This window comes from Molossus molossus, unplaced genomic scaffold, assembly GCF_014108415.1.
Source record: "Molossus molossus isolate mMolMol1 unplaced genomic scaffold, mMolMol1.p scaffold_m16_p_1, whole genome shotgun sequence".
In the NCBI taxonomy this organism is placed as follows: domain Eukaryota; kingdom Metazoa; phylum Chordata; class Mammalia; order Chiroptera; family Molossidae; genus Molossus; species Molossus molossus.
This window is the reverse complement of record NW_023425344.1, coordinates 129431377-129443383: the sequence shown is the minus strand read 5'-3', so window position 1 is coordinate 129443383 and position 12007 is coordinate 129431377. Positions and strand designations below refer to the sequence as shown.

Below are 12007 nucleotides of genomic sequence, written 5' to 3'. Positions count from 1 at the left end.
CTTAGTTGTCCATGTCCATTGGTCATGCATACATGCATATAAGTTCTGTGGTTTATCTCTTCCCACCCCCCCACCCCCCATCCCCTCTTCTGAGGGATGTCAGTCTGTGCCCTACTTCCATGTGTCTGGGTCTGCTGTATTCCTCAGACTGTTATGTTCATTATATTCCGTATATAAGTGAGATCATGTGGTATTTGTCTTTTTCTGCTTGGCTTCTTTCACTTAGGATAATACTTTCCAGGTCCCTCCATGTCGTCTCAAAGGATAAGAGATCTTTCTTTCTTACCGCTGCATAGTATTCCATTGTGTATATGTACCACAGCTTTTTGATCCATTCATCTACTGGTGGACACTTGGGCTGTTTCCAGATCTTAGCTATTATAAATAGTGCTGCTATGAACATGGGGGTACATATATTCTTCCTGATTGGTGTTTCAGGCTTCTTAGGGTATATTCCCAGCAGTGGGATCACTGGGTCAAATGGAAGTTCAATTTTTAATTTTTTGAGGTAGCACCATATTGTTTTCCATAGCGGCTGCACCAGTCTGCATTCCCACCAGCAGTGTATTAGAGTCCCCTTTTCTCCACACCCTCGCCAACACTTGTTGTTTGATGATTTGTTGATGGCGGCCATTCTGACAGGTATGTATAATTTTAAAACTTAAAATGAAATCACACAGAGTATAAAGTTATATAGTTACAATGTGAAATAGTATGTCAGTTCCTCAAAATATTAAAATTATAACAACTATATGATTCAGCAATTGCATTTCTGGGTATATATGCCCCAAATTGAAATTAGCATCTTGAGGAGATATCTATACACACACATTCACTTTAGCATTAGTCACAAGAGCAAAGAAGTGGAGGTAGCCCAAATGTCCAACAATGAATAAATGAATGGATAAGGAAAATAAAATATATACAGACAATGGAATATAATTCAGTCTTAAAAAGGGAGGAAATTCTAACACATGGTACCACATGAATGAACATTGAGGACATTATGTTAAATAAACTAGTTACAAAAGGACCATAAATTTATGATTTCAGTTAGATGAGATACATAGTGTAGTCAAATTCATAAAGAGAGAACATAGAATGGTGGTTTCCAGGGGCTCAAGAGAATGTGAGTGGGTAACTTGTTGTTTAATGGGTACAGAGTTTCAGTTTTGCAAGATGAAAAGAGTTCTGGAGGTTGGTTGCACAATAGTATGAATACATTAACCTGTACTGTGCACTTCAACATGGTTAAATGACAAATTTTTATGTATATTTTACAATTTCAAAGAGTAAAAAATGTACAATCATATAAAATGTTACTTCTATATATACTTTCTTTTAAAATTTATTCATTTATTTTGTGACAGGAGTCCCTCCTTTCCCCCTCATTGACACCCTCTTTCCCACTCCAGTCCACCTTCCACCTTCACAGTATTGTCTGTGTCCATTGGTTATGCATATATGCATATAAGGTCTTCAGTTTATCTCTTCCCACCCTCCCACACACCTTCCGTTGAAGTTTGTCAGTATCTTCTCTACTTCTAAATCTCTGGATTTGTTTTGCTCATCAGCTTATTTTGTTCATTATATTCAACAAATAAGTGAGATCATGTGATATATGTCTTTCCCTGATTGGTTTATTTCACTTAGCACAGTACTCTTCAGGACCCTCCCTGTATTCTCAAAGGGTAAGAGATCTTTCATCCTTACAGATGCATAGTATTCTTTTGTGTGTATGTACCATAGCTTTTTTTATCCACTTATCTACTGATGGACACTTGGACTGTTTCCAGATCTTAGCGGTTGTAAATAGTGCTGCTATGAATATAGGGGTGAATATATTCTTTCTGATTGGTGTTTTAGGATTCTTAGGATGTATTTCTAGAAGTGAAATCACTGGGTCAAATGGCAGTACAATTTTTATTTTATTTTTAAACAATTAGCTACTTTTTATTAGATATTTCTTTTCCTCTGAACTGTTTAAATGCTTCTCACTCTTTCAAAGATATTTTCATAGGTAGTGTCAATATTTATTCAATATTTTTCTTTTTTTAAATTAACTTAAATTTATTTTTGTTACAGATATTTCTCCTTCCCCCCCCCACTGATTCCCTCCTCCCCCTCCCTCCCCGCCCTGTCTCCAGCTTTGTTGTCCATGTCCATTGGTCATGCATACATGCATATAAGTTCTGTGGTTTATCTCTTCCCACCCCCCCACCCCCTATCCCCTCTTCTGAGGGATGTCAGTCTGTGCCCTACTTCCATGTGTCTGGGTCTGCTGTATTCCTCAGACTGTTATGTTCATTATATTCCGTATATAAGTGAGATCATGTGGTATTTGTCTTTTTCTGCTTGGCTTCTTTCACTTAGGATAATACTTTCCAGGTCCCTCCATGTCGTCTCAAAGGATAAGAGATCTTTCTTTCTTACCGCTGCATAGTATTCCATTGTGTATATGTACCACAGCTTTTTGATCCATTCATCTACTGGTGGACACTTGGGCTGTTTCCAGATCTTAGCTATTATAAATAGTGCTGCTATGAACATGGGGGTACATATATTCTTCCTGATTGGTGTTTCAGGCTTCTTAGGGTATATTCCCAGCAGTGGGATCACTGGGTCAAATGGAAGTTCAATTTTTAATTTTTTGAGGTAGCACCATATTGTTTTCCATAGCGGCTGCACCAGTCTGCATTCCCACCAGCAGTGTATTAGAGTCCCCTTTTCTCCACACCCTCACCAACACTTGTTGTTTGATGATTTGTTGATGGCGGCCATTCTGACAGGTATGTATAATTTTAAAACTTAAAATGAAATCACACAGAGTATAAAGTTATATAGTTACAATGTGAAATAGTATGTCAGTTCCTCAAAATATTAAAATTATAACAACTATATGATTCAGCAATTGCATTTCTGGGTATATATGCCCCAAATTGAAATTAGCATCTTGAGGAGATATCTATACACACACATTCACTTTAGCATTAGTCACAAGAGCAAAGAAGTGGAGGTAGCCCAAATGTCCAACAATGAATAAATGAATGGATAAGGAAAATAAAATATATACAGACAATGGAATATAATTCAGTCTTAAAAAGGGAGGAAATTCTAACACATGGTACCACATGAATGAACATTGAGGACATTATGTTAAATAAACTAGTTACAAAAGGACCATAAATTTATGATTTCAGTTAGATGAGATACATAGTGTAGTCAAATTCATAAAGAGAGAACATAGAATGGTGGTTTCCAGGGGCTCAAGAGAATGTGAGTGGGTAACTTGTTGTTTAATGGGTACAGAGTTTCAGTTTTGCAAGATGAAAAGAGTTCTGGAGGTTGGTTGCACAATAGTATGAATACATTAACCTGTACTGTGCACTTCAACATGGTTAAATGACAAATTTTTATGTATATTTTACAATTTCAAAGAGTAAAAAATGTACAATCATATAAAATGTTACTTCTATATATACTTTCTTTTAAAATTTATTCATTTATTTTGTGACAGGAGTCCCTCCTTTCCCCCTCATTGACACCCTCTTTCCCACTCCAGTCCACCTTCCACCTTCACAGTATTGTCTGTGTCCATTGGTTATGCATATATGCATATAAGGTCTTCAGTTTATCTCTTCCCACCCTCCCACACACCTTCCGTTGAAGTTTGTCAGTATCTTCTCTACTTCTAAATCTCTGGATTTGTTTTGCTCATCAGCTTATTTTGTTCATTATATTCAACAAATAAGTGAGATCATGTGATATATGTCTTTCCCTGATTGGTTTATTTCACTTAGCACAGTACTCTTCAGGACCCTCCCTGTATTCTCAAAGGGTAAGAGATCTTTCATCCTTACAGATGCATAGTATTCTTTTGTGTGTATGTACCATAGCTTTTTTTATCCACTTATCTACTGATGGACACTTGGACTGTTTCCAGATCTTAGCGGTTGTAAATAGTGCTGCTATGAATATAGGGGTGAATATATTCTTTCTGATTGGTGTTTTAGGATTCTTAGGATGTATTTCTAGAAGTGGGATCACTGGGTCAAATGGCAGTACAATTTTTATTTTATTTTTAAACAATTAGCTACTTTTTATTAGATATTTCTTTTCCTCTGAACTGTTTAAATGCTTCTCACTCTTTCAAAGATATTTTCATAGGTAGTGTCAATATTTATTCAATATTTTTCTTTTTTTAAATTAACTTAAATTTATTTTTGTTACAGATATTTCTCCTTCCCCCCCCCCACTGATTCCCTCCTCCCCCTCCCTCCCCGCCCTGTCTCCAGCTTTGTTGTACATGTCCATTGTTCATGCATACATAGATATAAGTTCTGTGGTTTATCTCTCCCCCATCACCCCCTCCTCTGGGCATTGTCAGTCCGTATCTTACTTCCACGACTCTGAAACTACCCCATACCTCAGAATGTTATGTTCATTATATTCCACAAATAAGTGAGATCATACATATGATACTTGTCTTTCTCTGTTTGGCTAGTTTCACTTAGGATAATACTTTCCAGGTCCCTCCATGTCGTCTCAAAGGATAAGAGATCTTTCTTTCTTATAGCTGCATAGTACTTCATTGTGTATATATACCACTGCTTTTTTATCTATTTGTCTACCAATGGACACTTGGGCTGTTTCCAGGTCTTAGCTATTGTAAATAGTGCTGCTATGAACATGGGGGTACATGTATTCTTTCTGATTGGTGTTTCAGGCTTGTTAGGGTATATTCCTAGAAGTGGAATTACTGGGTCAAATGGAAGTTCAATTTTTAATTTTTTGAAGAAACACCATATTGTTTTCCATAGTGGCTGCACCAGTCTGCATTCCCACCAGCAGTGTACTAGAGTCCTCTTTTCTCCACACCCTTGCCAGCACTTGTTGCTTGATAATTTGTTGATGGCAGCCATTCTGGCAGGTGTGCGGTGATAACTCATAGTTGTTCTAATTTACATCTCTCTCATAATTAGTGATGTTGAGCATTTCTTCATATGTCTCTTGGCCATTTGTATATCCTGTTTGGAGAGGTGTCTATTTAGGTCCTCTGCCCATTTTTTTAATTGGGTTCTTTGTCCTCTTTTTGTTGAGGTGTATGAGCAGTTTATATATGTTGGAAATTAACCTCTTATTTGATGTATCATTGGCAATTATGCTCTCCTATACAGTGGGTTTCCTTTCCATTTTGATGATTGTATCTTTTGGTGTGCAGAAGCTTTGAATTTGATGTAGTCCCATGTGTTTATTTTTTCCTTTGTTTCTGTTGCCTTAAGTGATGCATCAATGAAAATTCTGCGGTGTATGATGTCTGAAATTTTGATGCCTAAAAATTCTAGGATTTTTATGGATTCATGAGTCACATTTAAGTTGTTTTATCCATTTTGAGTTTATTCTTCTGTATGGTGTAAGTTGATAGTCTAGTTTCATTTTTTTGCATAAGCTGTCCATTTTTTTCTCAACACCATTTATTGAAGAGGCTGTCCTTAATGCACTGTATGCTCTTGCCAACTTTGTTAAATATTAATTGAGCATAATGCTTTGGGTCAATTTCTGGGTTCTCTGCTCTATTCCATTGACCTATATGCCTGTTCTTTTGCCAGTACAGGATGTTTTGATTACAGTAGGTTTGTAGTGTAACCTGATATCTGGTATTGTGATCCCACCTACTTTGTCCTTCTTTTGCAAGATTACTGTGGCTATTTGGGGTCTTTTCTTGGTTCCATACGAACTTTTAAAATATTTGTTTTAGTTCTGTGAAATATATCATTGGTATTTTGATGGGGATTGCATTGAATCTATAGATTGCTTTGGGTAATATGGACATTTTAATGATGTTAATTGTTTCAATTCATGAACAAGCTATGTACTTCTACTTTTTTATATCTTCCTCTATTTCTTTATTCAAAGTCCTGTAGTAGATAAGTTCTTTACTTCTTTGGTTAAGTTTATTCCTAAGTATGTTGATATATTTTTTTTCCACAATGGTAAATAGAATTATTTTTTTTAGTTTCTGTTTCAGTGAGTAGAATTATATATTTTTTTAGTTTCTGTTTCAGTGAGTTCATCATTGGTGTATAAGAATGCCATAGATTTTTTTTTTTTTACATTAGTTTTGTCTCCTGCTACTTTGCCAAATTCATTTAAGTCTAGTAGATTTTTGATGGAGTCTTTAGGGTTTTCTATGTACAATATCATGTTATCTGCAAATAATGACAGTTTCACTTCCTCCTTTCTAATTTAGATCCCCTTTTTTTCTCTTCATGTCCAATTGCTGTGGCTAAGACTTCCATTACTATGTTAAATAAGAGTGGCGAAAGTGGGCATCCTTGTCTTGTTCCTGTTCTTAAGGGAAATGCTTTTAGTTTTTGCCCATTGAGTATGATGTTGGCTGTAGGTTTTTCATATATGGCCTTTATTATGTCGAGATTTGATCCCTCTATTTCCACATTGCTGAGCATATTTTTCAGAAATAGGTGCTGGGTTTTGTAGAACGTTTTTTCAGCATCTATTTTGCTAATCTTTTGTTAAGGATTTTAGCATCTGTGTTCATCAGGGATATTGGCCTGTAGTTTTCTTTTTTGTAGTGTCTTTGTCCGATTTTGGAATCAGGATTATGCTGGCCTCATAAAATGAGTTTGGCAGTGTTTCATCTTCTTGGATTTTTTGGAATAGTTTCAGGAGAATGGGTATTAGATCTTTGAGTGTTCGGTAAAACTTTCCCATGAAGCCATCTGTGCCTGGACTTTTGTTTCTTGGGAGAGTCTTGATTTCATCTTTAATTTCCTTTGTTGTTATTGTTTTGTTCAAGTTTTCTTTCTCTTCCTGGGTTAGTTTTGGGGGGCTGTGTTTTTCTAGAAATTTGTCCATTTCTTCTAGATTGTCCAATTTGTTAGTGTATAATTGTTCATAGTATGTATCGATGATCCTTTGTATTTTTGTGGTGCCAGTTGTTACTTCTCCTCTTTCATTTCTGATTTTGTTTATTTGGTTTCTTTCTTTTTGTTTGTTGGTGAGTCTGGCTAAAGGTCCATTGATCTTGTTTACCTTTTCAAAGAACCAGATTTTTGTTTCCTTGATCTTTTGAATTGTTTCTTTTCTTTTTTTTTTAGTCTCTATGTTGTTTATTTTTGTTCTGAGCTTTACTATTTTCTTTCTCTTACTAGCTCTGGGTTTTTCTTTTTGTTTAGTTTCTAGTTCTTTAAGTTGTAGGCTTAGAAAGTCAATTAGGAATTTTTTGTTTTGTTTCTTGAAGTAGGCCTGTAGTGCTATGAACTTTCCTCTCAAGACTGCTTTCACCATGTCCCATAGATTTTGTGTTGTGTGTTAGTTTCATTGGTTTGAAGGAAGTTTTTAATTTCTTCCTTGATCTTGCTAGTAACCCATTTGTTGTTTACTAACATGCTATTTAGCCTCCAAGTGTTTGAATGTTTTTTGTGTTTTTATTGTAATTGATTTCTAATTTCATGCCACTGTGATCTGAGAAGATGCTTGATATGATTTCAATTTTCATGAATTTGTAGAGACTTCCTTTGTGTCCTAACATGTGGTCCATCTTTGAGAATGACCCATGTGCACATGAGAAGAATGTATATTCTGCAGCTTTGGGGTGAAGTGTTCTGTAAATATCAATTAAGTCCAACTGATCTAGTGAGTCTTGTAAGGACTCTATGTCCTGTTAATTTTTTGTCTAGAAGATCTTCCGGGTGTGGTCAGTGGCATGTTAAAGTCAACCACTATGATCGTGTTGGTATTGACCTATCCCTTGAAATCCTCCAGAAATTTTTAATATATTTTGGTGCTTCTGTATTTGGTGCATATATGTTTACCATGGTTATATGGTCTTGTTGAATTGCTCTTTTTAATATTATGTACTGACCTTCTCTGTCTCTTATTATGGCCCTTGTTTTGAAGTCTATCTTGTCAGATATGAGTATTGCTACACCAAGTTTAAAAAATTTTTTTTTTCATTTCCATTTGTTTGAAAAAATTTTTTTTCATCTCTTCACTTTCATCCTGTGTAAGTCTTGTTGTGAGGTGGGTCTCTTGTAGACAGCATATATATGGGTCATGTTTTCTTATCCAATCAGCTGCCCTATGTCTTTTGATTAGAGCATTTAAGCCATTTACATTTAAGGTTGTTATTGATAGCTATTAGTTGCTATTTTTATTTGATGCCTGTGTTATTCTCTCACTCTCTTTCTCTCTGTTTCTTCTTCTTACAATAGTCCCTTCAGCATTTCTTGGAGTGCTGGTTTGGTGGTGGTAAATTCCTTTAGCTTTTTTTTTTTTTTTAATCCATGAAGCTCTTTATGCCTCCTTCAATTTTGAATGATAGGCTTGCTGGACTGAGTAGTCTTGGATTCAGACTCCTGCCTTGCATTACTTTGTACACTTCATGCCACTCTCTTCTGGCCTGCATCGTTTCTATTGAGAAATCAGCTGACAGTCTAATGGGAGCTCCCTTGTAGGTAACTTTCTGTCTTTCTCTTGCTTCCTTTAAGATTCTTTCTTTGTATTTAATGTTTGCCATTTTTATTATGATGTGTCTAGCTGTGGGTCTTTGGGGTTCATCTTGCATGGGACTCTCTGTGTTTCCTTCACTTGTGTTACTTTTTTCTTCACCAGTTTCGGAAAGTTTTCTATCATTATTTCTTCAAATAGGTTCTCTATTCCTTTCTCTGATTCTTCCTTTTCCGGTATGTGAATGTTGTTATGTTTAGTGTTGTTCCAAAGCTCACTTAAACTTTCCTCCTGCTTTTTAATTTTTTTTTTCCCATTTACTGCTGTCTTTGAGTATTTTTCTCTATCTTTTCTTCTAAGTCACTTATTTGGTCTTCAGCTTCTAATCCACTATTAAACTCTTCTAAGGTATTTTTCATAATGGCTATGTCATTCTTTATTTCCTCTTGATTTTTATGCATAGATTCTACCTTTTTGTAAGCTGAAGTGTTCCCAGTGATCTCTTTATAATTCTTACTAAGTTGCTTGTAGTTCTCGCCAAATTATTTGAGCACTCTTAAAATCATTGCGTTGAATTCTTTACCTGACAAGTTGCTGTTTCCCATTTCCTGTAGTTCCTTTTCTGGAGATTCCTTTTTTTCCCTTTCCTTTGGGTGTTGTTTCTTTGTCTCCCCCATTTAGCCATCTGGTAGGTTGAGACCCAGTGAGGAATGTTTGGATGTGTATGGGGCTATCTGTATATCAGATAAGGCTACTGTGCCTCCCAGACTGTTTTGTTGCGTGTCGCCTTTTGCCTGCTGTGAATCCTGGAGGATTGACTATTGGGGGCTGGTATTGGTGTGTCCTGGTAGGTGCTGCTGCTGGATCATGTGGGCCCCTCAGGAGCTGTGTTCCCAGCTGGTCCCTGGTGCCACCTGTAGCTGTATAGCTCAGGCCCTTTTGGAGCCGTGCTTCCTGCCCGTACTGTGGGCAGCTGGATCTCACAGTTCCTTTGAAGACCCAAGTCCACACCTATCTTGTGGGTATCTGGGTCACACAGGCCTCTTTGTTGCCCCAGCACCCCACAGGTGCTGCAGGCAACTGGATTGCTCAGTCCTTTTGGAGATCAGGCTCCATGCCTATCTTGTGGGCTACTGGATTGCATAGGCCTCTCTGGGGCCTCTGCACCTTGCAGGTCCCATGGGTAACTGGATCACACAGTCCCTTTGGAGACCCAGCTCTACACCTTGTGGGATGCTGAGTTTCATGGGCCTCTCTGGTACTCCTGCACCCTGCAGGTCTCATAGGTAGCTGGATCGCACCAGTTCCTCTCTGGATCTGGCTTCCCATTGCTATTGTGGGCTGCTGGATCACACAGGCCTCTGTGGAGCCCTAGGTCCCACTGCTGGCGGCTGGGTAGTACTGCTGCCCCTTGAGGCTCATCTCTTGCTCAGCCTTTGCTGTTATTTTTGGGGATGTGTCTCAGCTTCTGGTCTGTGCTTCTGTTGCCTGGGGATTGATGTCTGCTCCTCAGTCTCTGTTGCTGGGGATATATCTATACTCTGATTGAGCTGCTACTGTGGGGGATGGTGCTGAGCTCCTTGCAATTTGTGGCTTCTGAAATTGGCACCTTGGCAGCTCCATTACTGTGCACTGGTCTGTGTTGACACAGGTATCCACTGGTCTGATGGTGCCAGGTGCACTGGTGGGTTCAGGTTGCTAGGGTCTAGCCCCTCCCACTGCCTTCTACCAGGGAAGACCCAAGATCTTCCAAAATTGTAGGACTTCCCTGGGGCACAGGGAAAAGCGCCCTGAAGATCCACTTACCACAGTAGCCAGCTGCTCCGCATCCACAGCACAGGAACCTTTTGATTTGCATCTCTGCACTGCATGAGTTTGGTTGTCCACCTTCACATACACTCACACTCTCTCACACACTAGTTCACTCTCTCACACTTTCACCCTCCCTTCAGTCCTGCCTGCCGCCATATTTTCCTATTCTTTTAAATTTTTTTTATCTCCTTGGTAACCCATTAATTGTTTAATAACATGCTATTTAGCTTCCATGTGCTCAAATGTCTTTGCATGTTCTTGTTGCTATTGATTTCTAGTTTAATGGCATTGTGATCTGAGAAGACGCTTGATTTGATTTCAATCTTCTTGAACTTGTAGAGACTTCGTTTGTGCCCTAGCATGTGTTCTATCTTTGAGAATGTCCCATGTGAACTTGAGAACAATGTGAATTTTGCAGTTTTGGGGTGTAATTCTCTGTAGATATCTATTAAATCCATTTGGTCTAGTGCTTCATTTAGACTCTGTGTTTCCTTGTTAATTATTTGTCTAGAGGATCTATCCAGTGATGTCAGCAGGGTGTTGAAGTCTATGATTGTATTGCTGTCGATTTCTCCTTTGAATTTTTCTAGAAGATTTTTAACATATGTTGTTGCTCCTATATTGCATGCATATATGCTTACCAAGGTTATATCTTTTTTTTTGGATAGATACTTTCAATATTATATAGTGGCCTTCTTTTTCTTTACTTATGGTCTTCATTTTGAAATCTATTTTATCAGATATGAGTATTGCTACCCCAGCTTTTTTTTTTTTTTTGCTTTCCGTTTGCTTGGAAGATTTTTTTCTATCCCTTCACTTTCAACCTATGTAAGTCATTTGTTGTGAGATGGGTTTCTTGTAAACAACCTATATATGAGTTATGGTTTCTTATCCAATCAGCTACTCTGTGTCTTTTTATTGGAACCTTCAATTTATTTACATTTAAGGTGATTATTGATATGTACTTATTTGTTGCCATTTTTGTTTAGTGTGCCTAATTTTTTCAGTTACTATTTTTTCTACTATTTACTGCTGTCCTTTTAAGATTCCTTGCAGTGCTGGTTTGGTGCTAATATATTCCCTTAGCTTGCTGTTTTTGTCTGGGAAGCTCTTTATGTCACCTTCTATTTTGCATAATAGCCTTGCTGGATAGAGTAGTCTTGGATTGAGATCCTTGTTTTTTATGACCTTGATTACTTTATGCCATTCCATTTTCGCTGGTAGAGTTTCTGTTGAGTAGTCAGCTAATAGCCTTATGGGGGTTCCTTTGTAGGTAATCTGTTGTTAACCTTATGCTGCCTTTAGGATTCTCTCTTTGTTTTTTGGTTTTGGCATATTGATTAGTATTTTTCTTGGTGTGGGCCTGTTTGGGTTCTTCTTACTTGGGGCTCTCTGTTCTTCTTGAACTTGAATGCCTTCTTCCTTCACCAAGTTAGGGAAGTTTTCTGTCACTATTTCTTCAAATATATTCTCTAACCCTTGCTCAGTTTCTCCTCCTTTGGGGACTCCTATGATGTGAATATTGTTATATTTTCAGTTGTCCCACAGTTCTCTTAAGCTGTCTTCCTGTTTTTTAATTGTCTTTTCCTTTTGATTTTTTGATTGTTTGATTTTTTTCTACCCTGTGTTATAATTCACTGATCTGGTCCTCAGCTTCCTTTGCTCTGCTGGTAATTCCTTCCAAAGTGTTTTTTATTTCTGCTATGTTATTCTTCATTTCAACTTG

At 37.4% G+C, this 12007-nt stretch overlaps 1 protein-coding gene across 1 annotated transcript in view; it reads left to right on the top strand.

Moving 5' to 3' along the window:
- Positions 1-12007, top strand: part of LOC118638698 (coiled-coil domain-containing protein 7-like) — a 375882-nt gene that overhangs the window by 82984 nt on the left and 280891 nt on the right. The gene's annotated exons all lie outside the window — the stretch shown is intronic.